This window comes from Heterocephalus glaber, unplaced genomic scaffold (assembly GCF_053883595.1).
Source record: "Heterocephalus glaber isolate CG9 unplaced genomic scaffold, H.glaber_assembly_v1.0 deba00000122, whole genome shotgun sequence".
Taxonomy (NCBI): Eukaryota; Metazoa; Chordata; class Mammalia; order Rodentia; family Bathyergidae; genus Heterocephalus; species Heterocephalus glaber.
Window position 1 is genome coordinate 27,351,726 of NW_028258138.1, and position 25,947 is coordinate 27,377,672.

The window sequence follows — 25,947 nt, forward strand, 5'->3', positions numbered from 1 at the left end:
AAGTCTGCGTGATTCTGAAGGGCTTTCCTTTATAGGTGATTTGTTTCTTTTCTTTAACTGCCTGTAAGATTTTGTTCTTCTGTTGGGTTTCTGGGATCTTGACTATTATATGTCTAGGTGTCGATTTTTTTTGTTCATGGCTAGGTGGAGTTCTGTATGCCTCACTCATCTGTATGTCCAATTCTCTACCTCTGTCTGGAAAGTTTTCTACTATTACTTCTGTGAAGAGTTTTTTATGTCAATTGTACTTTCTCTTGCTTTTTTGTGGACTACTATCAGTCTTATGTTATTCTTCTTTGCATCGCCAAGCAGCTGCTGAATTGATTTCTCATGGTCCCTTACTATTTTTAAGAAATCTCTGTTTTCATGGTCCTTCACTGAAATCTTGTCTTCTATATCTGATATTCTATCTTCAGATTCTCTTAATCTTCTCTGAATGCTTTCAGTGGATTTTTTCATCTCCTGAATATCTGTTTGCATCTGTTTCATGAATTCCATTTCTTTCTTATGTTGGGTGATCATGATCTCCATTTCTGGGCATTCATGGCTTCCAGCATATTTCTGAGCTCATCTATTTTTTTATCAGTTTCTGTCCTAGAGCTCTAATCATGTTTTTCACTCTGCTCACCATCTCTGTAGTTATCTTGGAGATTATTTCTGCTTTGAATTTTTCTAGAGCCTCATTCATCTGTTTTGTTACTTCCTGTGCTATCAGTTCAGGGTGTCCAGGTGGTTGATTATCAGATTTGTCCACCTCATTTCCCCCAGAATTTGCCTTTTGGGGAGTGGAAGTCTGAGTTTGTGACTTGCTTCAATGTCTTCTCATTTTTGTTTTTGGTACTGTCCTTGGTTTAGTTCCTGGGTTGATAATTTGAAGTTGCTTATTGTAAGTATCATTGTTGATGTATTTAGAACCCTTATGGAATGATTGCTTCTCAGAGGTGTCTTCCAGATATAGCTGGTCTTTAGGTTTTGAGTCTCTGATGGCTCTGAGGCTATCTCATTTTCATTCACCAGGAAGGACAACTGACTAGATCAATCACAACTCCTTAGCCCAAGTGAACAATCAGCAACACCATAGCATCAAATACATCTTAGAGAATGACAATTTGTTCTAGTTATTAATCCATCACCTTTAAAAACGAAAGGCCTCCTTCAGAGTATATCTCTACTGTCAACAATAGACAATGTGGGCAATGGTGTGCAGTTATAAGTCAATGAGTCTCAGTAAGCTAGTCCCAGACCTGTGAGATTCAGGCAGATTTCTGGCTACAAGTCCCAAGTTGAGCTCCCTATCCTCCTTCAAGGTTGCACTCTGCAAGGTTCTATTGCAGGTTTCAGATGCCTTTCCCCTGAAGAAAGTCCAGGTTCCGATGGAAGCTGATGATCGCTCCAGCTTACCAAGCACAGTGGTCTGGTGTGGCTTTATTGCAGAGATTCTCTTCACTTTTCCAATGGGCTTGTTTTCATCAGGGAACCTGAGAGAGGCCCTCTCTCTGTTGTTCACTTCTGAAGCTCAGGACAATGGCCTTTATGTCCCCCTGTGCCTCTGCAGTGTGGAACCAGGTAGCTGCACAGCCAGAAGGCCAGAGGCAGGTAGGGTGGGGTGGGGGTGAGGCTGCTGTTGTTGGAGGCGCCCACATGACCAAGCTGGCAGCTGGTGGGCATGACCAGGGGGATCCTTCTCATCCTGTCTTGGTTGCAAGCCCATCCTGGTCACAAGCCCATCTTGGTCCTTTACTTAATAAGGTCAAAGTCTTATTTTGGGGGATTTTTGGTCCAATGTTTAATATAGATACTGTTATTTCATATATTTTGACCACTTTATAGCATTTGACTCTTCAAATAAATATAGATTATCACAGTTATAAAAAGAATTTCACAAGTCATCAAAAGATCAGCTGACCCTAGCCCGCAGGATTTGAATATTCTTTTCTGAGTACCCAATAAATGAATATTCAAACTATAATTGATCTTCCGTAATGATGAAACCATTTTCTCCTAGGGGGTGTTTGGATCTCAGGATGGTAGGAGAGTCTTCTTAATTGCCAACAGAATCCTTTCATTAACCACTACATCATCCTTATTTTACCTTTTGAGTCCACACTTTAAAGAGTCAACTCTCAATTCCCTTAAATATTCCTACAAATAGTTGATGGCACCATCATGTTCCCTTAGAACCATCTCTTTTGAAGACAGCATTTTTTTTAACATCTTCTATAAGATTGAGCAAGTATGATAGACAGCTACTTTATTGTCCTCCCTGTCCTTAAGTATATGCCCTAAGACTTTCAGGAGAAAATTCTCTCTATGAATTAACATATGCCTAATTTGATCAAAAGATGTTTCAATTGTTGCACACAGTTTCCAAAGTTAGCATCTTCCAAACTCTCCTAGGACTATATCAAAAAAGCCTTTCCAAGTTCATGATCCAGAAAGCATCACTCTGACCATGTTTTCAAGTGGAGCTACACAAAGTGTATAGTGGCTTCATTTATTGGAAAGTAGGAAATAGAAGAGAAGATGGAAAGCATAATTCTATTGAAATATATAGTACCATTTCCTAACTGATAAATTTAAGATTGGACCCAACATTTTAGGCCTTTAATAATCAGTTTAAACATCTGAAGCCTGGGCCACTATAAGTCCTATTATGACTTCTTGGTTTATTTCAGTTCATTTTAAAACAAAGCTTTCAGAATTTTGTTTTTATTCTAAAATTAGGATTAATCTTATCTAATAAATATCTTATAGTGAAGTTAATGGAAAGTCTTGAGAAACATGTTCACTTGCACCTTTTCGTTTTTAATAATAACATGTCTGGGAGCAGTGGACATTATAACCTAACTTGACAGTTTGTTTTAATTGGTTTCTAATTTATTTCTTTAGGGTATGGTTTATTTCCTTCAATCTTGAGGTCTATACTAATCTGCATAACAGCATTAACAGAACACTGTGAAACATAATTCTTGCTCATTAAAAAATGCAGATGCTAAATGTCATGCATTTACATTTTGAAACAGTGATTTCCTTCAATCTACTTTATCTTACTTAACTTTCAAAAAATAATTTCTCAAGTGCTAAAGTGTAAGTAACTTTACCTTGGGCATTTTTTAATCACAAAGAGATAGCAGTTCCACCAAAATATCTCTTTATTAGTGTGCAACATCTCATATAACATGATGGGTTCTGTAGCTGAAGAGTAGCCAGAATCATTTTCGGTTGCCTAAGACAAAATGGTTGATTGCTAATACTTGCTTTGTTTTCACAGGTTCTTTGTTCTTCCAGTTAAACTTGTCTCATAAATTCTCTGCTTCTTTTTGTGATGATAAGATTCTAAGGTTAAATCTGATGCTGGTGTCAGGCTCTTGGTTGTTCAGTGATACCATCCATGGAGAGGAAATGTTTTCTAGAGGCTTATGATGCAAAAGGAGAGGGAAGAAGAGTTTGAAAGTTTTGATATTTTGTAACCTGTTACTGTTTTCTTGTCCTTCCGAAACATAGCTGGAAAAAGAAAAGGATCTGACTAGAAGATATGCCTGGAAGTTGGTCCCAAAGCTAGGAGTTGGATAGATACTTTGGCTTTGTTAGTAAAGAGACCAGAATACAAGTAGCAAAGAAGAATCTCCAACTTGAATCATTTAATTGTTGCCTTAAATTCTAATCCTTGCTGAGTATAAGTGGGTGTGGGCTACTAGGCATTTATCAGTTCCAAGTACAGATCAGGAGTTCTCTAACTTTAGTTAGTTTTTGTTAATTTCTCTGGCTCTCCTTAATCTCCAGCCTTCTTTTTTTTCTTTTTTCTTTTTTTTTTGGTACCAGGGACCGAACTTGGGACCTTTTGCTTGTGAGGCAGGCGGCGGAACCACTGAGCTAAATCCCTGGCCATTTTTTTCTTTTTTCAATTCACCCAATTACAGTGCACTCCTACTGGAGGCCAAATCAAATGTAAAGATTGGGAAATGCAAATATACATGCCCAGTTCCCTGCCTTGAAGGATGTCACAAGCAAAGCAATAAAACAGACAACTGAAAGCAGATTTAGTAAGGCTTAAGACCAAGACATCATGGGTCCAAAACTAAGTTTTAATAGGCCAGAGACAACTTACAGAAAGAGGTAACACATGAACTAAATTTTTATAGGTGAGCCATTAGCTGGACAATGCAGGGTAAAGGAAGAGCATTCAAAGGAGGGAAAGAGGAGAGATCAGGTACTGTGATGTGGATGTCCAGAGGAATGCAATGGCTTCTCATAATGACAAGTGGTTTAGTATGGTGGCACCATTGGACATATATCCCAGAATCACTAATTCAAACCTGAGTATCAACCAGCCACCCAAATCAGAAGCCTCTCTTTATATTTGCCTAAGAGTTACAACCTCAGAAATACCTCTCAAGTGTAACTGATGCCCTCTGGTCTCACTGTCACTGCCCTAGGTCTCATTGTCTCATCTGGACTATGAAAAAAGCTTTCTACCTTATCTCCCTATGGTGGGAGATGGTGTCTATGGTGTCCCCTCTCCGTCTCAATCTCCACCAGAAGCATTAGTCCTTTGCTATAAAAAAAAATCAGGAATTTTGCATTGGCTACAGACATATTTCAAACTCTTACTATTGCCATCCAAGATGCCATCCAATTGAGTCCAGCCCAACTTACCCAGTCACAACGATGTTACATACACCACTACATTTTTAAAAAATAGTAGTTTGAGGTATTTCCTAAGATTTACATGTATATTTTCTTTTCTTTCTTTCTTTTCTTTCTTTTTTTTGGCATCAGGATTCAGCTCAAATGTTACTTTTCCATAAATCTCTCCCTGGATGTCCTGATAATAGTCAGTGTATTATTTCTCTGCCCATAGTCTGTTGTAAACAATTGTAAACAACACATTATACTGTGAGGTGATTTCATTTTAATATGCACCAATAGGTTGTAAAGTTGAACCAATATCCAATTTGTGATTCTTGGTACCAAACACTATATCTAGGATTTGAAGAAAATAATGGGTGGGGTAGCCCCCCAAAACATCTGTCTCAAGGCTAATCTCTGGATGTGTGAATGCTATCTTATTTGGAGAAACAGTTTTTGTTTGTGTAGATGAATTAAGGCTCTTTAAATGAAGATATCATCTTAGAATATCTAGTGGGTCCTAAATCCAGTGACAAATGTCCTCCTAAGAGTAAGCCAGAGATACATGTGACAGAGAAAAGCAGATGACCATTTGATCATAGAACAGAGACAGAATAATGTGGTTACAAGTCAAAGAAAATCTTCCCTTAACACAGACTCTCCGCACCATATGATTTAAAAACATGGGGCCAAAAATGAAATATTTAGTAGTAAGAGCAGTATTAGTTTTTGTGATTCTTCTTTTGCCAAAATCAAGAAGTTAGATTTAACTTCAGTTAAATCAGTTAAACTGATTATCTTAGATATTACCACATTGGATGAAATAAAGATTATTTTACTGCTTTAATATAAAAGTTGGTTAGTACTATTTCTATGATAAAAGTTATGTGTCTAAGATTTCATTTTTTGCATTTAAAAACAATAAAAGAACTCACTCTGGTAGTTTTCTATTAATAGAAGTTTAATTGCAAGAATCTACCTGAATCAAAGCAATAATAGGATTGAACTCAAGTAAAGAGAAGAGAATTTGAGCTTTTACTCAAACATACAGCTCTATTCTGTAGGAAAATAAGTTTTTCATCAACAGCCTTAATCGTTTCTTGTATTACCTCAATTACGTTTTCATTCTACTCCTAGTTTCATCAGAGACTGAAAGGCACAATTTTGTTATCATATTTATTTAAGTGGATCAGGATTGTAGACAACTTCATTGCAGAAGCATCAATAGGATTATCTTCTTTATCAAATAAAGGATGATAATCTCAAGTTTTTAAAGCTTGCAGAAGAATAGAGCTGAAAGCAGTAAGAGTCCAGGGAAAGGGATAACTAGGGTGGAGATAGCAAAAGGCCATTGATTTCTCAGAAGTTTTCTTCTAAAAATCTTAGAGTTTGCATAAATATACAAATAACATTAGCCACAAGTAATTGTATTATTTCAGCTAGGGCTGTTTTAAACCAGGCTATTTCTTAGCTTCCTTGTTTGTCTTAAAAGCAGTGTTTCATAAATAAAACAACCTTAATGCTAACACAAAAGCTAAATTGATACTACTACATAGCTGAACAATTCTACAAAACCACTTTTGTCTTACTTTTCAGGAAATATCAGACATAGAAAAGATAACGTCTATGGCACTAGCTTCATAATAATCATAACCCAGTTGTGAATACCTGCCAACATAGTGCTGTGAAAGAGAACCAGACTGAATTAGATACAGGTACTAATCTTGTCTTTCATCACTAACAGTAGGAACTTGGGATAAGACACTTCATCTTCTGGGCTTCAGCTTTTTATTACAAAGAGAGTGAATAAGGTAGGGTGTCACTAAGAACTTTGTCAACCTTAAAAGTTTATTATTCTAATTTTAAAAGAAGGGATTTGAGTATAACATCTCTATTTTGCCTCATTCAAGATTAGATGACACCCATTTAAAGAGCAATTTTAGAAGTTCCTAAACTGTTGGTTTAGGGTTTAGGGTTCTGTTGGTTTCATTTTTCACAGAACTTTGGGTTTTGTCTTACCTGAGCATTTTCAGAAGAATGGGTTTGACATGTATTTTGAAGGTGGAGTTGGCAAGATTTGGTAGTGATAAAGATATGGAAATGAAAGAGAAGGAAATGTCAAATATGAAATATATAAACTACTGAGTGGGTGCTGAAATCAGAAACTTGCGGGGGGGACCATATTGAAGAGAAATATACAAACCTTTAGATCTGGGCAATTTAAGTTTGAGATGTTTCAAAAAATCAAGATTTATGGGATCAAATACATAAGTGTAGAATTTAGAATAAAGGTCACCCAAGAAGATGTATATATGGAACTCATTAGCATATAAATAGTATTTTAAAATGGAAACATTTATGAAATTGATTAGGGAGAGAGTGAAGAAGAGGGCTTGGAGACTATGCCCCCAGAAATTCCCATATTGAGAGTTCTGGGAAAGGAAGAGAAATTTTCAAAAGGCCAGAGAAATAGGACATTGTGGTGGAATAGGAACCAGGGTCAGAGAAGTGTTTAACAAAACAGTTAACTGTACTGAATATTCATGAAAGGATAAGGTAGAAGCCAAGAGGTTGAGATAGAGTAGTATTCTGAGTCAAACATATAAAATAAAAGTGGAAAATACATAGACAGGTTCACAAATAGGATACACGAGTATTTCCAAGTATATAAATGAAAGAAATGCAAAGTCATTAGTGTAGCTAAAGCAATTGGGTTGGAAGTCTAAGAATGTTTATGTGACATGCTCTGGAGTCACTTAGGTCAGGGGCAGGGGAGGGCACAACATGCTACTATGACTATCTGGGGCTCAGGCTTACAGCAAGCATATTTAATCTAGAATTGTTTAAAGACACAGTCCTTATACTAAGACTTAAACCAGCATTTGACTATAGCCCAGAAAAACCAGTCTGCCTTTAAAATCTTGCTCCAGGCTAAACTTCACGTGCTGGCCGGGCTTCCAAATATTGGAATGGCCCCAGTTCTGCCTTATTGCTTCTCTTCCAGGTACATTCACTCTTTGATGATATAGTCTATGTTCATATTTTAAAATGCTACCCATATTCTGATTACTCTTAACTTTACATTTCTAGCTGGCACCTCTTTCCAGAACCCATTTGGTTGTGTACTTGATATCTCTATTCGAATGTTCAAAATGCAACTCCTCATTTCACCCACAAATCTTACTCCTAGCATAGCATTCCTCACGGACCACCACTCACTGCCTCTGGAACAAAATGTTATTCTCTCTCAGCTGGAGTGCAGCAGGGCCACAGTGGTCCCACGGGTCTGCAGCTTCCCTCCTACTGTCTAATATCAGCATGACGGCCTAAGAGAGACTTTATGTCATTTTGTAGTACTGTGCAGCTTACAAAGTGTCTTAAAAACCTTTTCCCCACAGTAAATACCAAAGTCTTTGTAATGTTCCAATTGCTGTCCCTCGGGTCTCCTTGCTCACCCCACCCTAGCCTCACTGACTCTGCTGTTCCGTGAACACTAACACACATGGTTCTTCTGCAGGACTTGCAGTGTTTTTCTTTCCCTAAGGAACCACAGGGCTTCCCCTCTCACCCTCTTTACTGTGTTTTCACACATTATCTTTCAGCGAGGTCTTCTCTGATCTATTTAAAAAGTGAGCTCTATTATAGACATACCATAACTCTCTTCCTTATATTATTTTTCTTCATAAACCATAATTTGACTTAATTATTATGCACATATATTCATTCATATATGATCTATTTCTCCACTGCCGGAAAATGACCTTGATAAGATCAGAGATTTAAAAAATAAATGTCATCTGCCATTTACATCTATATTCTCAGTGTCTAGGACTCTAGTGACTACTGGTGCATTCTCAAATATGTAAATATTTGTTGAGTGAATAAGTGAGGCAAGGGTCAGTATAGAGAGAAAGAAAGAAAACAAAACACAAATAAAAAATCTTACCCACTGAAAATAAGCTTGTCAATGAGAATTACAATGTACGTGAATACATTTTCTTCTGAGAGATTAACATAGATAAGAACAATAATTCTTAATAACACACTGTTAGCTGGGAATAGTGGCACACTTTTGTAATCCTAGCACTCTGAAAAGTTGAAGCAGGAGGATCACAAGTTTTAAGCCCTGCCTTGACAACTTAGCAACTTAGACCTTGTCTCCAAATAAAAAAATGAAAGAATTTTGGCTGGGGATATAGTTCAGTAAAAGCCCCTGGGTTCAAGCTCCAGTACTGCAAAAACAGAACAAAACACAACAAAAACCAAAAGAAATATACAGAAAACACTGTTAAGAAAAAAAAGCAAAATTCCTAATGATACATTGTGTTGCACCATGTAGATGAAGTTTGAAAACATAAAGAATGATGCTATAAAATATTTAGAAATCATGCATATGTAGTAATAGCATAAAAAATTAAATGGGAATATAATAAATTGAAAAATATTGTTACCTGTAATGACGAAGAGAAGGTCTAAATTTCTGAACAAGATGAAGAAAGGGGTGGAAAGGTATTATGATGTATTCTGTGCATGTACCAATTCCACATAAAGAATGTAAACATTATGTATTGCAAACACATACGAAAAAGGAAAAGAATCCAGGGATGGATGGTGGGGGGAGAGAGGGAAGGGAAAGGGAATGAAAAAAACAGGAATTAAGATGTGTTATACACATGCACCAATTCTCCAAAAGAAATGTAAAGATTATGTACTACAAACATGTACAAATAAAAAAAAAACAGAAATGAAAGAAGAAGGCATGGAAAGAGTTTGAATGTAATCACAGTGACTGGGCCCGGAGGGAAGGAGATGGGTCAGGCTGGTAAAGAGAGAGGCTGGTTCCCAGGTTCTGTAACTCTGATGGGGTGAAAGGAGGCCTATCCATTTGAGTCTAGTAGATGGGAACTTAGAGCTGACTCAGAGGCGTTTTCCTGAAGGTCTTTATTGCTAGATATTTTCACAAGTTTCATGGGACACTTAACACTCTGCTGAGTAAGTACTGGCCTTCATATCCTCCAATCATATGATGGGCCATTTCTCTCAATAACCCACTTCTAGGCCTGAACTGGAAAGTATTTTGTAGCAGTGGAACACGTACCTGCAGAGAGCATCACCTTTGTCTTGGTGATGAGTCTAACCTTTTTGTCTCAAATCTCTATTCTCATATAGAAACTTTATCACTAGCGTATTCATTATCCTCTCTAGATTCTGGACAAAAGCAATCTATGACACTGACATGGTCTCAATGACTTTTAGATTTGGTCAGAGGTCCAATCCCTTTACATCCCTCAGCTTCCTGGGTTACTTAACAACGAATCAATTATATTCCACTTCTCAGAAACCTCTGAGACAAAAATGAATGAATATTTCAGGGAAGGGTCACATGTGTAGCTATTCCTGCTTCCAATCCTAGTAAACATCTTCCAGAAGCTGTACCTTTTAAAGAAAATAGAAAATAATACATGAAGATTTATTCGGTGGTGGCTATGATAAAAACATGGTGATGAAGGCAGTGTGAAAGCAAGAACCACAACAACAGGCAGTCACAGGGCAAGGACCTACTCCTAAAAGCTGCTGTCTCACCAGCCACCAGAACAGCTGTCCTCTCCCAGTGCCCTTGGGGGTAGCCTTGCTTTGCCTGTGGAGAGAGGAGATGCCTCTTCCTTTCCTTGTTATTAGTACCTGTTGGCAGTACGTAGCGGTTGCATTTACCACGGGAAGTTGGTACATGTACACGACACATTTTAATGCATTTCGGTCCCTTTCCTCTTCTATGCCTTCCATTCTCCTCAACTCTTGTTCCCTTTTCCATTCACAAAAGCTCTATTTTAATTTTTCTTTAATTCTTTCCTTTTGAACCCGTTCCCTTCCTTCCCCCACCTCCCTCCATCTCTTCTTCCTTTTCTCATTTGAAAAAGGTCTCCCTACTTCTTACTATCTACCTTGTATTTTGTTATTTATTTGTGTTTTGGATTTCTTACGTAACAGAAGCCATGCACCATTTCAATTTGTATGTCCGATTTATTTCACTCATGGTCTCTAGGTGCATCCATTTAGCTATAAATGCTTCCAGTTTATCCTTCTTTAAGGCAAAGTAGTGCTTCACTGTGTATAAATACCACATTTTCTTTATCCATTTATGTTGGTGAGCACATACACTGTTTCAAGATTTAGCTATTGTAAATTGTGCTATTGTAAACACGGGTATGCAAGAGACACTGTAATATAATGACTTTAACTCTGTTAGGAAGATAACTGGTACAGAACTAGTTGGGTAAATTGAATTTCTATTTTAGTTTTTTTAAGGAATCTCCATACTGATCTCCATAGTGGTTGTGGCTCCGGGGGAAAAAAAGGAACATTTCTACATTGTTAGTAGGAATATAAACTAGTACAATCGCTATGGAGATCAATACGGAGATGTCTTATGTTATCTGCCATTGTATTATGCTATGAGCAAAATATTCCATCACAACTTCATACCATTTCTTTTTTCATTTAGAAGGGCTTTCATCTTTATATTTCCCCATAAAATTCTACTCATTTTCCAAATACCAATATAAATACCTCAAATCTTCTATAATTTCCCTAGATCAGAATTGTCTTTTCTTCTCTTACTTCCAATATTCTTTGCCTCTCTGTGCCCATACACTATTTTTATAGGGTTTGCTTTTCTTATCAAACTTGGTATGATTCCTTCATATCAAAACACAAGACCTATCACCTTTGCCCTTAGACAATTGTTTTAAGTAAATACTTAGTAACTACCTATTGTACTAAAATATAGTGTATATTATGGACATAGAAATTAATGATTATTACTAAGATACTTTGTTCTTCTCTCCTTTACAGGCAAATACCTCCTTGAAGTTAGATATGTCCATGTGACTTGTTTCAGGCAACAAAACATGAGCAGGAATGAAGTGTGTGTGTCACTGACTTTAGGTCCTGTATCTAAGAGCCAGTGTGCATTTCCCTTCACTCTCTCCTTGCTATGGAAGCCAGTGCAGACAGAAGAGTACTTTGTGGGCAAAGCAGCCTGAGAGACGAGCCTCCATGCTGAAGGAAGTGGCCCTGTGCTCCATCAACTCCAGTAAGTGCTTGGTGTGAACTTGAAATTCACTTATGTTGGGTTTTCCATGGATATTTGGGGAATGTGTGTTTGTTACCACAGCAAAATCTATTCTGTCCCGAGGTACATCATAGTACAATGGGTGGATAGAGAATTAATATTTACAGAGAGAGCGAGAATATGAATCTAGGTTCAGATACTGCATTTGCCACTTTATGGCAATGTGACTATTGAGAAGTTCAGAAAAATCTTACACCTCAGTTTACTCATCTGTACAATACCACTGCTACCTGCCTTGCAGAGTTACCATAAAGTTATATAAAATACTCAGTAAATATTTCTCATATAATAGATATTTAATAATAGTATCTATCTTATATATCTTTTACTTATGCACTTTCTATGTCACCTATCACAATGCCAGGAAAATATCAAAACTTAAGTAAAGTTGACTGGTTAATCTGAACATTTACAGTAGTATACCTACAGGCTATTTATAGACTACATAGAAACATATATAGGCTACACAATGAGCTACCTAAGTACTCAAAACCATTTTGACATTAACAAAGAATGAAAACAAAGTCTGAGTATAAAGTTGACCCTGACATTTAGAGAATTGAAAGGGTAATGTGTTCTTAAATAATGAACTGTACTTGAGCACTACCTCCAATGTGTTGGTCCCAGGCTTTGAACATATGTCACATAGCAGACATCCCTATTCTCATTGCCTTGCTCCCAAATGATTGTTCTGTAATTAACCTCATAAAGCTCTTGCCCTTAAGTTTTGCTTCTCTTGTATCTTTTCTAATTCATCATTTAGGCAGTTCAGGGTCTTGGCTTGGTTCAGCCCTTTAGGTTCTGATTTCTCAGGTTCATTACACACTGGTGATAAGCCATGATCATCACCATTATCTATTTCTATTTAGTACAAAATTAAGTATTCTATTAAAAAAATTAATAGGTTTTTTTTCTTTTTTGGCTTCTATTGCTGTTTGCCTAAAAAAAGATTTGAGATTTTAAAAACCCTCATTAAAAGTGGTATTTAGTTTAAAAGTTTAAATAAATTAAACTTGGTCATAAAGATTTGAAGAATGCTTTGGAAAATTTGATGTTAGAAGAAGATCATGGGCTTTGGCATGAGAGGGAATCTGAATTCCAGCTTCTCCTCTTCATAAGTATTTATTTTGTGTAAGTCTGGCTTTTTTTAAACCTGTCTTTCTTCTCTCTCTTCTAAGTTCAGATAACAACAACAACAACAACACTTATCCCAGTAATTGCTATACTATATTAAAGAATCTAAATAACCCATGTAAAATCCAGAGCAACATGCTCACTATATAGTTAGCTCTGGAGAGCAGTGTGGGTCCTTGCTTGCATGGAAGTTAAAGTTGTTGGGAGAAGAGTGGACACACGTGAAGTTGGAGAAAAGCTCTGTAGAACTGAGTTTGAGTGAGCACCTTTAGGCACCGAAAGGACATTTAAGGGCTGGCTTTTATGATAAGGATTTCACGTGCACCAGGAGGGCAGAAGAGGAAAAGGCCAGTGAGTACCGGTGGAGACAACTTTAGGTCTCTGAACACCTTAAAGAGCAAACAACATTGAATGATCGGATTTCAGATTTCATCTTAGCTCTGAAGTATAGCATAAACTGGATAGGTGGAAATATCAGGTGGGTTCTGGAAGAAATAGCATGAGCTGCTACATTACAATAATACAATTTAATACAATAATAATCTTTTTTATATATAAAAATGAGATGATCAGTTGACTAAAGCTGGGAATTTGCTTTCGGGACTAACAAGAAAATTGGAGAGAAGAGTTGCATCCATTTAGAGAAGATTTGAAATATACGAAGTTTCTTTCACTCTACTGGGAGGAAATGTGGAATCCCTTTATGGCAGTGACACGGTGGAGCAGGGTTTCATCATGATTTTCTGAGCCACTGAGTATGCAGAATGGTGTTATACCTAGAAAGCAATGGAGCAAAGTAGATTGTGAAAGATGATGGAAATAATATTGGTGTGGGAGACCGAGACCTGAAGTAATCGCACACGTGAATAGAGTATAAATGGTGATACTGAGAGCCATTCCCAAGAAAGCTAACAGAGGGGCTGGGGGTATATTTCAAGCAGGGAATTAAGAAGCAGTTACAACCATGGATGATCTAGATGACCATTTGTGCATCAAACTCAAAAAGTTCATCCCACACACCAAAGAAATCTGAAACTTTACTTTTGTGAAACATTCGTTGAAATCTGAATGATGAATGAGGTAGGTCAAAAGTGTTCTTTATTTTTATTTTTATTAGTACATGTTTATAGCACATAATTATTACATTTAACAGAATGTGTTGGTAAGTGTGCACAACACATCTTAATTCTTTTCTTGTTCCCTTCTCCTCCCATCCCTCTGTGCTAACTCCAACTCTTAATCCCCTTCCTATTTGCAAATGCTTTGTTTCCATTCTTTCAATTCTCTTTTTTATACATTTTCCTTCTTTCTCACCTTCCCTTTTTCTTTTGTTCTCCTTCTCATTTGAAAAAGACCTCCCTACTTCCTATTATATACCTTTTATTTTGCTCTTTATTTGTACTTCTGGTTTCTCATATAAGAGAAAATGTGTTATTTAAACATGCATGTCTAATTTATTTTACTTAACATGGTGATTTTGAGGTACATCCATTTGCCTATAAATGTCTTAGGCTTATCCTTCTTTATGGCAAAATAGTGCTCCATTGTGCATAAATACCACATTTTCTTTATCCATGCATTAGTTGATGGGCATATAGGCTGCTTCCAAGATTTGACTATTATAAATTGTGCTGCTATAAATATGGGTAGGTGTATCTCTGTAATATCATGTTTTTAATGCTTTTGGGGAGATACTTAACAGAGAAATAACTGACCTGAGTAGAATTTTTATTTTTAGTTTGTTGAGGAATCACCATACTGTTCTCCACAGCAGTTGTACTACTTTGCATTTCTACCAGCAATATACAAGGATTCTTTTCACCCCACAACCTTACTAGCATTTGTTATTTAATTTTTTGATGATAGCCATTCTTTCTGAAGTAAGATGGTGTTTCAGTGCTGTTTTAATTTGTGTTCCTCTAAACTTGAGTGAAATTGAACATTTTTTCATGTATGTATTGGCCATCTGTACTTCTTCTGACAAGTGTCTCTTCATTTCCTATTCTTATTTTTTGATTGGGTCTTTTACTCTGGAGTCTAATTATCTGAGTTCTTTATATATTCTAGAATGTTATTCCCTTGACGAATAGCTGGCAAAATTTTTTTCCTATTTGGTAGGCTGTCTCTTTCATCTTGTTTTAAAGGTAGCCTTTGTGTTTCTGGTTTATTAGAAGATCAGTCTGCTTTACATGGCTCTAACATGGACTCAAAGTAGGAAGACATGAATACTTTGAATTTTATTTTCATTTTATCTATTTTTGCATGTGAAGTCAGAGTCAGAAGATGTTATAGAAAAGATCCTGATCTCCTCTAAATATGAGCATAGTTTTTGCAGCAAAAAAGGGCTCACTCAATCCATCAGGTCAATTTCCATGTGACTGAAGATTCCTCCTATGGTTGGCCTGCACTCAACTTACCCCACATTTATTCATTAATAGTAGTTTGTGGAGCAACTTCTCTCATGTTAACAGGCTCCCATTCAGGTAACCTATGCCATCTGTAAGAAAAATGAAAAAGGTACAAGCATAGGAAAAAGTCTGAACTAAATTTAAAATGTGCTAAGCAGGAAATTGTACATTAAGCTATATTTTCTAACACAACCTTTACAAAAGGGAACGACACCAAGAGAACAGATATAGGAAGATCATTTAGTTCATTCAAAGAACTTCAGCTAAAGCAGTGATACTTAGCTCTGCATGGACAGGTGAATGTCATGAGAGTTCTTTCAAAAATACCAACTCCAAGACCCCAACCTTAGAGATTCTGACTCAGGGATGCCTGGGGAAGGAGGGTGCCCTGGCACCAGTGTATTTTGCAGGCTCTCTAGGTGATCATAATGTGTAACCAGGGTTGAGACATACCCTTCTCTACCCTGCCCTGAATGCTTACTAGGGTTACTGGTTACTTATAAAAATACCAATGCGTGGTTTCAACCCCCAGAGATTCTCATATATGTTGTCTTGGGTTGAATGTGTGCATTTGTCTACTTATGAGGTCTCCAGAAGATTCTTTAAAAAACCAGTTTGAGAATCAATGGACTCAGTAAGAGCTTCTCAACATCAAAACCTGAAAGAGGCTCTGCACACAGAAATTGCTGAACTCCATCCCCAGAGACTCGGATTGAGTAGGGGTGAGGGAACCAGAGAGTTCACATGGCTAACAAGCTACCTTTTAGGCTACTGCTGCCATTTTGGGGACTAAGAGGACCCTCCTAAAGCAAAACCATGGACACAAAAAATATCTTCAGAACAGATAAGAAGTCTCATTTGTAATTATCTTCAGATGTTTTACCTTAACCTTAATACCATTAACTCCTTCCCTTAGCAGTATTTTAATACATTCCTGTCTATTATTTGAAATTGAGGTAATCAGTGAATACTTACTAATCTTATTAGTTACTAATTAATTCCTCCATTTTGTACCCCTCTTTGTCCAAAGAAGTGATTTTTTTTTTTGTAATTTCAGTTCAGAAGAAATGTAAGCAAATAATTGCTGCTGATTCATAATTTGATTTTCTGCTACTAAGGGTTAAGGCCCACTGATCCCCAGTGATTTTTTTTAAAATCTAAAACCACAAAAGAATGGGAGGCACTGATAAGATATTTTTGTAGATATCATATAATAAAACTAAAGTTGTGGTCACAGTGACCCATACTGTTAAAGGAATACCATCTAAGCACAAAAGAAAACAAAGTGTCACATTTTATTCTTCTACAGGTTGTAAATGAATGAAGATATTTTGAGTACAGGATTAATAACACATTAAAATGATTAAGAAGAAAGACTGGCAACATTAAAATAACTAGGAAGAAAGACTGATAATTAAATATGTACCGTATGTAATTCCAAAAATAAACCTGAAAAAGGGCTTTTCTCTTTTGATTCTGGCTCATTTAAATTACAGAAATAACACTTCCTCCAGGATCAGCCCTCTCCTGTCTGTCATCTTCAACAGATATAGAGCCAGTTTTAAAAAAAGTAAACGTACAAATATGATTCATGTTTTCTGGCTCCATTTGTTTTCCTAGCCTAGTTCTTCCAGAAAATGTAAAAGGGCAGCTGAATCATCGACAAGTACAATGACTTCCATACGTCAAGTCCTCGCCACACCACAATCATTGTATTATTCTATCTCAGGTTCTTGCAGCTTTGGTCAACAGCCTCCAAGGGAAACAAATCACAGAGGGCTTAGTAGCATGCTATATCGCAGTAAGCAAATCGAAATGTTTCCCCAGAAGGCAAATTGTGACTGCTGGATGAGGACGCTTGATTCACTAAAAGTCTAAACTAATCCAAAAAGAAGAAGAAAAAACTGGAAAAATATGCTAAGCAATCAGTTCTAGATTTTAATTAGAAAAGAGAGTTCATTCAGAGAATCAAAATATTGACACTGAATCAATTGAGAGTACACTTTCAAGAAGGATGGTGTGACTGACAAGTTTTATATTAATGCGTGTGTACTAGGAGGTGTGAGATTTGAAGGTAGGCATTGTGCTAATTCAACCCTCTACCCCAAAATAGAGTACATTTTTCTGTAAATCGAGGTAAGATTACTAAATAAAAGTGCTTTCAGTCCTATAAACTCTCTTCCATCATTATACTTAGTGAGTCATGACTTCCTTCCATCCGGTTATGTGGAATGTGATACGAGAGAAATTCATGAAAAATTAAGAGCATAAATAACCGTGCATAAAAGCAAGGAAATGTAAATGTAAGTGAAAATGTTTGTAAGATGAATTTGATAAATAAAAATATTAATAGTTGTGGTAACTTATAGTTACACAAAACATTGATATTTTCAAAGAGCTTGTATTATTATTAAAATAGCCATGGTAACAGGTAGACTACACCATTCCACTCTTTCAACATATGTAAAAGTTTAGTGTAGGAGAAGGCAAATATCTGCTAAAAGCTTGTTAGTAATGGGATTAAAATTTGAAAGCCTATCTTCTCAATCTTAGCATTAGTAATCCCTCTCCAAAGACAAATGTCAGAATATAGAAAAACAGAACTTAAATATAAGTACTATTCTGCATTTTATATTTTTTCCAACAATTAGGAAAAAGCACATGGTGATAATGTATATAAAGCATTTTCTAAATGCCAAATTGTGCAGCCACTTTGAGAGTCTGGCAGTTCCAGTTCTTCAAAAAGTTAAATATAACATCATCATGTGACCTAGTAGTTCCACTCTTAGTTATGTACCCAAGAAAAATGAAAATATATGTCCACATAAAAATCTTCTGCATGACTGTTCATTGAGGCATTATGCATAAGAGCCAAAAGGAAAACAATTTAAATGAGCCCAAAGAGAAACAACTTAAATGTCCATCAGTGTTGAATGTATAAAGCATTTTTATCCACAACAAAGAAATTTTATTTAGCAACTAAAAAAATGAAGTGATACATTAAGGATGTGGACAAACCTTTGAAACATTATGCCTTTTAGAAGAAAATAACAAAGGACCCACAAAGTTGATGATACAATTTGTATAAAATGTACAGAATGGGCAAATTTACAGAGGTACAAAGTAGGTCAGTGGTTACCTAGCACTGGAGAATACCAGACTGTTGGGAATGGTGGCAAAGGGACACAGAATATCTTTTTGTGGTCATAAACGTGTTCTAAAATTTATTGTAGTGATGTTGCAAACTTCTGAGAATATGGTAAAAACCATTGAATTGTACGCTTTACATAGGTGAATTGCATCCCAATATAGGTTAATTGTATCTCAATATAGCTGCTAAGAAACAAACAACCATAATCTACTTCAAATAATGTCTAAGATCATCACTGCATCCAAGAGAGGAGTCTGTCTTCCTCTTCTCCCTTCACATTTTCCTCAGTTAGTCAACTTGCTTCCTAGGACTCCGAACTCAAATCACTGTCTGGATAGATTTGCTAGAGAACCCACATCCAGAGATAATGTTTGGATGGTTTGGGGAATTCTGAATTTTCAAAATTTTACTAAAAATTTTATACTTCCATACAAAGTACAAAATTTTGTAAGCTTTATATCCATTTCTGCTTCTGTCTTCTCAGCTAGATGATTTTTAAATTGACACATGATACATATTTATAGGATACAGTGTGAAATGTTGATATATGTATACAACCTTTAATGATTCAAATTGGGATTATTAATATTTTCATCTTCTTGAACATTTCTTATTTCTTTGTGTTAGGAAACACTCAATTCCTTAGCTCTAGGTTTTTAAGAATATATGATAAGTTGTTGCGAACCATAGTCACCATACTATGGTGCAGAACATTAGACTTTATCCCTTCTTTCTAACTGTATTTTAGTAGTTGTTATCCAACCTCCCTTTTTCCAACTCTCCCCTATGCTTCATAACCTCTAGTAACCACTTTTTTCCTCTCTATTTCTATGAAATAAAATTTGTTAGCTTCCACATGTAAGTGAGAACATGCATTATTTGTCTTTCTGTGCCTAGCTTTTAAAAATACTTTATCAATTTGTATGTCATTCTTGCACAGGGGCTAAGCTAAACTTTTGAGTTTCATTTAAATTTTATAGTACTGGAAATATGTTGCCAAAGTAAGCCCTCATCTGGATTTCTGTGTGGCATGGTCCTGTGCTTTCATGTAGCTCTTTGACTGCTGGATTGAAAAACACAGTAGTTGGTATTTATTGGACTTCTCATCCTTTTCTAGGTTTTTGAGAAATGGCTCTAAGTTTCTTTCCAATCCATGTAATTGATATCTTAATGTGACATAATAGAAGAACCTTTATAGAAAATCATTCCCATAGAAACTATCTACAAAATTAGATACAATGACTCTGTAGTTCTAAGAAGTAACTATTCTCTTTTTAGGTGAAAAGGTAAGCTAAAATAGAGTAAAAGTTTAAAAAGCTCACTTAAACAAATATAAGCAAGTATATTAAAGAGTATAGGAAAAGATTTCATCACATGGAAAAGACATGAGTTTTTTTCCTCATTAAATTAATTAAAGATTGTGAAGCTTTTGGTGGACTTTTAAAATTTTCTATGGCATTCAATCCTGTGAATATCTTAAATAATGCCAAGCATATAATAGGTGCTGAATGCAAGTAAACAAATGAATAAGCAAATGAATGAATGAAAGACTGAATTAGTCACATCTTGTTTTACCCACTCTAAGGGCTTGCACATAATGTCATATCTCTCAGATGTGAATGAGGATAAGGATCAGATCTCAGTGTCTGGAAAAGATACCATTAACACTATGTTGACTATTATCTTATAGGCATTATTTTATTTAATAATCAGCTTAAGCACAGACAAAATTGAAAGCTCTAGGTGGTTAGAAGAAGAGAAAGTAAAAGAGGATGAAACCAAAACAAATTGACCAGTTGTATACACTTATGATCAACCTATGGTTTTGAAAAATTATGAGGAAGGAATCCCAAATTCATTGAATAGTATCCTGTCTTCTGTGTAAAGCAGATATATTTTTCTTGCTGTCTGGAAAATTTTGGTGGCGGGAACTTGCCAATGAATAAAATATGATTTGAAAGAAATGTAAAAAAATAATCTTTTCCAACTTTGGTTTGAGGAAGCTAATTTGAATTTAAAAGCAAACAAAGGTCTTTATTTTCTTCTTTACATTCAAAATTTTTAATATTCCTGATTCCTAACAGATACAGTTAAATGTTGAGAACACTTTGTTAAAAAAGAGTTCTGTAGAAGATAGATGACTAAACTTAACAAAGTAACATCAAATAACATCATCACTAAAAGCTGTAGAAATAAAATTATTCATCCTTCAAAAAGAAGTAATAAATTTGAATGTGAGGTTAGACTTAGCAAAGTTCATTTTGTTGGTTTCCTGGAATTATAATGAGCTAAATTTCCAAATTTTCATCATGTACCATGCTATTCATGGATCAATTTCTTATTCTTAGAATTATTTCTTGTTCCTGAAGAAATTTCAATTTCATGCTGTTATTTTATAATTGATATTTTAGATTTAAACAAGTTCACCTACTGGAAAGTTAAAGCTAGACTGAGATTTCTCCATTTCTCATGGTCTCCTTCTTTGAATATGACATTCACCAAGATAATTCTTTTTTTAAAAATTTTATTGGTACATTTTAGGTATACAATACAGTTTATGCAAAGGTAATTCTTATATAGGCCTATAAAATGTCTCTTGGGCCAGGGATTTAGCTCAGTTGTTTCACCGCCTGCTTCGCAAGTAGAATGTCCCAAGTTCAATTCCCGGTACCAAAAAAAAAGTCTCTCTGTCTCTCTCTACATGTATCTTAACATATATGTATGTGTGTTTGGTGTTTCTGAGACAGGGTCTCACTGTATAGTCCAGGCTGGCTTTCAACTCACTATGTAGTCCAGTCTGACCACAAACTCGCAGCAATCTTCCTGCCTGAGCCTGTCAATGCTGGGATTACGGGCTTGTTTAAGAAGTTTGAATATTATCAATGGCTGAAGCCATATGTTTTCCAACCACAAAAAAAATGAAAGTAGAAATCTAGATAAAAAATTGTCTGGAAAATTCTCACACATTAGAGGCTTAAAAACACACCACTAAAGAAGTCTTGTATCTAGAATGAAATCAAAGTGAACAAAAGGCATGAACTGAATATAAATGAAAATAAAATATCAAAATTTAAGAGATAATACTTAAAATATTCCTTGTATCTTTTGCCAAAACTTCTGGAAGAAATGTAGAATAAAGTACCTATCTGACTGGATAACAAAAAATTCTAGGTACACAAAGCATTAATCCTAAAAGGAAAAAATGATGGCATTTCATAAAATTAAAATCTTAAAAAAATTCCAATTACATTTATTTTTAACTGACAGATAAAAATATAAAAATTGTACATATTAATGGGGTAATGCAATGTTTTGATGTATATATTACATAATGTTTATATCAGGTTAAACACATCTATCTCCTTAAATATTTTCATTATTTTCTTTTTTGTTTTCTTTGTGGCACTGGGAATTGAACCCTGGACTTTGCACTAAGCTACATTCCCTTAAAATATATATATAGTTTTGAGGAAAGGTCTAACTAAGTCACTAAGGTGCCTGAGCTGGGCTCAAAATTGTCATCCTTTTTTCTCAGCCTTGCAGACATTCATCATTTCTTTATGGCAAAGATTTTCAAACTACTTTCCTTTAGTTTTTGAAATGTATACTCTATGGTGTTATCTATAGTTACCTTACTTAAACTTTTATTCATTGAAAGGCCTCATTTAGACATTAAAAAGCAAGCCACAGATTGGGAGAAAAATGGCAACCCATATTTCTGACACAAAATTTATAGCCAGAGTATATTAGATTTTACAATTCAATGACACAATTTTAAACATGGGCAAAAGTTTTGAACAAAAAGCTTACAAAAACTGCAAATCACCCAAAAGAACACAAAAATATGCTTACTATCATTAGTCATCAGGGAAATAAAAATGGTATATATAATGTAATAGGTAAAGTTGAAATAACAGATGTGACCCAGTGTTGTAAAGGTTATGAAGAAACTAAAATTATCACTATCATTTGAAAAAGTAGCTTTGCAACTGCTTTGGCAATGTTTTAAAATAAGATTAAATGTCCATTTATTGTATCCACCTAGTAATGCTACTCTTAAATATTTACATTAGAGATATGAAAACATTTCCACATGGAGACTTGTGTGTGAATGTTCACAACTGTTTGTAGTTAAAAAAAACCTAGAAACTTAAATGTCTATCAAGAGGTAAATAGGTAAACAAATTGTGATACAACCTTACAATTAAATACTTCTCAGGGTTAAATTTCTGATACACAGGATAAGTGAATATCAAAAACATGCCTAGAAAAAAAGCTTACATAAAGGAATATGTACTATATGATTCCATTACATGAAATTCTACAAACGAGAAAGCTATTTACAATAATGGAGAATGTATTAATAACTACCTAGGGCCAGGAGTGGGAGTGTAAAGTTCAGTTTCTAGGAAATTTTTGCTTTGTTGGTGGTTATTTGGATGTATATGTTTGTCAAAACTCATTAAATTATACATTTAAAAGGGATGCTTTCTCCTGTATGTAAATTATACTTCATCTAAGTTGAGTTTTTTTTTAAAAGTTGATTTTAAAAAAAACTCTACCAAGATCGGCTTTGCACTCATGAACTAGAGTGTGAGATTGTTTTCTCCCCTTGTTTTATAGTTTTTCTTTCTTAATTTTTAAACGTGCAATTATTCTATAATGCACAAAATCAATATCTTAAAAAAGCTTTTGTAAAAGTTTCTGTGCAGATTTTCTCTCTTGTATTTCTTCCTGCCTTGTTACTTCTTTGCTTTTTAAAACTTTGCATGCTTAAGAGGGATTAAGAGGATATCTAATTTATGTCTGATCTTTAGGCCAGATCATTTTAAATTAAAAAAAAAATCTCTCTCACATGGTCTTCTTCATGTTTTATTTCCCATGTAATTTTCTAGCAAATAGCTCAGCAGAGCTATTGTTTTTGATCTCCACAGCCTCATCATGACCCCTCTGCAGTGTGATTTGGCTTCTTTGGAGCACAAGGGGCAGTGTTTCTTTTAGCAATTCCATGGGCAACTGCTGACCTCTCCTTGCTCTCTGGTCTTAAGGACATCTTAGCAAAGTTAATTTGGAGACTCCCAACTTTTACAGGCAGTCTGATTAAGCAAGTTGTTGAAATGATACAGGGGGTAATTTTATGTACATTAACTTAAAAAATAAAAAGGAATACTAAAGCGCAAGGCCATGCTGCCCTCACTACTTAGCAAATTTAATTAAATTGACCTATTCCTAAGAGAGGCTCTCTGCTTCAGTTTGAATAGGCATTGCAGGTAAGGTTTACAAAACTGTGTTTGGATAGGTGTTCAATTAGATTTTCCAATTTAGACTGTGCTCAACTGATGGACATTTTTGAGTGATTCAGTGCATTTTGACTTTCTAATTTTCTGGGTCATGTTCTTAAATACTATGGAAGCCAAAAGAGCTAACGATGAATGAATTGAAATCTGAGGGAAAACAAAGCATTCCTAAATCAATTGAGAAAGCCCAAAGAAATAGTCATAGGTTATTTCTTCATCTATCATTTAGTGGTAATTTTTACTATCATCATTCACTAAATTATGAATTCTTATTTGATTTGTTATTTATTATTTATTCCCTCATTTGGTATTTACTGAGTGCATATAAGTGTACAGGCCTTAAGGATACAAAGATAACCATAACAGATACTATTTTCTGAATGTCTTAGGTTTGTGGTATGTATGTACTTCATTTCTAATCCTCAAATATTTTCTGTAAATGATATCTAATTATTTTTATTTTCTAGATGAAATAAATTAGAAGAATGATGATTTCAGCTTAAATGTCATCAAACAACTCAAATTCATTTCATTAAATCATTCAACCTCCCAAATTGTATTTTAGAGACAAAGCAAAAAGAAAAAAAATCTACTACCAATTATCGGAACACCATACAAAGCTGCAAAAAGCTGCAATCTGGAAGGTAGGATTTCTAGTCCTATCTTTGACATTCCAGATTTGGGATCCTGGAGAGAAACTTTATCTATGGGAGATTTATGTATAAACCTTGTAAAAATTAGGGCAGGTGTTACATTATTTTATGGTCCCTTCTTTTCCAGTTCTGAACATTTTTAATCTTTTCATTTGGCCTTGAAAATTATAAACAGTTGAATTGAGAATTCAATTTTCAAAGATTTTTAAATTTAATATTGTTTTGCTATCTGTTGTCTCTCCTTTCTAACTAGCTCACAAGTTAAGCTCCAAAATAAAAAAGAGAAGTACTAGGTACTTAATTTTGAGGGAAATTAGATGCAGAACTGTCAAATGATTCCAAATAACATCAAACAAATTGTGAGGCTGGTAGCTTTAAAGCTCCTGTTTCTTACTTTTCTTTTGGCATTGATCTTTAAACATGACACTATAATGATGTTCTCAATTTGGTGATTTTTAAATATTTTAATCTTAATGAATAAAAGAAGAGCTGTTTTTTCTGAGCTCAAAAGCTTGCCAAGTGTGAGAAAACTATATCTCAGCTGTATGTCCTGTTACACAGTGTTCTTGGAACTTCTCATATGTCACATTGGTCTGTTCATGTGCGATCTGATAACTAACAGCAATTAGCTAATGAAATATTTATATATGCTGACACACAGTCAGTCCATATGTGCAAAATATTGCAAGTCTCTGGGTAGCATTTAGTTACATTAGTTTCTTGGAATAAACCTTATGGTATTTTACAAACTGTGCCCCAAAGGCATGACATTTCTTCAGTTTTTATGTTTATGGTGGAGTTCAGATGAGGCTTGGCGAAGTGACCAGTTTGTTCTTTAACAAAACTCAGCAGCACCTACACAGAGATACCTTCCTTCCTCTGTGTCACTCCTAAGTGACTCCTAAGTTCTGTGTGGAACTTCTAAGTCATGCTGTGTGCCCACAGAGCAGTGGAGATCTGCAGGGGCCAGTCACTGCTATTTTATTTATAAAAATTCCAGTTATTGCCCCAGTGCAATTAACTGAGGGTGCACACTGAGAATCACAAAAAAAGGAAATTTAAAATTTACACAAATATAATAGGCACATGAACAATAAGAAGAACATTTTGAGTTCTTAAAATTTTTTCCCAGAAACCAAAAGTTCATAAATGGCAATTAAACATCTCAAATTCACTTCTGAATTAAATCTCTAGCTTGTAGAATGTGGAGCCACTGCCCTCACTAGAATATTGGTATTTGGAGGCCTCCTCGCCTTTCCTAAGTCTGAGAACCTTACATTGAGCAAATGAGAGTGGAAAGAAATGAGATTCTCCCTGCAAGCACAGATATATGTGTAAACTAATTGCCCAGAAAATTTCAAGCTTTCTCAATGAAATCATCACACAAGAGAGCATGAGAGAGAAAAGTAGAGGGGACAGGGAAGAGGGAGAGGTGAAGAAGCACCTGAGATGACTGACATGCCCCTAGAGCTGGGCTTTAGAACTTGTGCTAGGAAACTAATGATACCACTCATCCAAATTGCTGAACTGGGGCTGGGGATTT

At 35.3% G+C, this 25,947-nt stretch overlaps 1 pseudogene; it reads right to left on the reverse strand.

Annotated features, from left to right (window-relative positions):
* Window positions 1-19,356: 19,356 nt before the first annotated feature.
* LOC147830382 (U6 spliceosomal RNA) lies at window positions 19,357-19,453 on the reverse strand (annotated as a pseudogene).
* Between the last annotated feature and the right edge of the window lie 6,494 nt (window positions 19,454-25,947).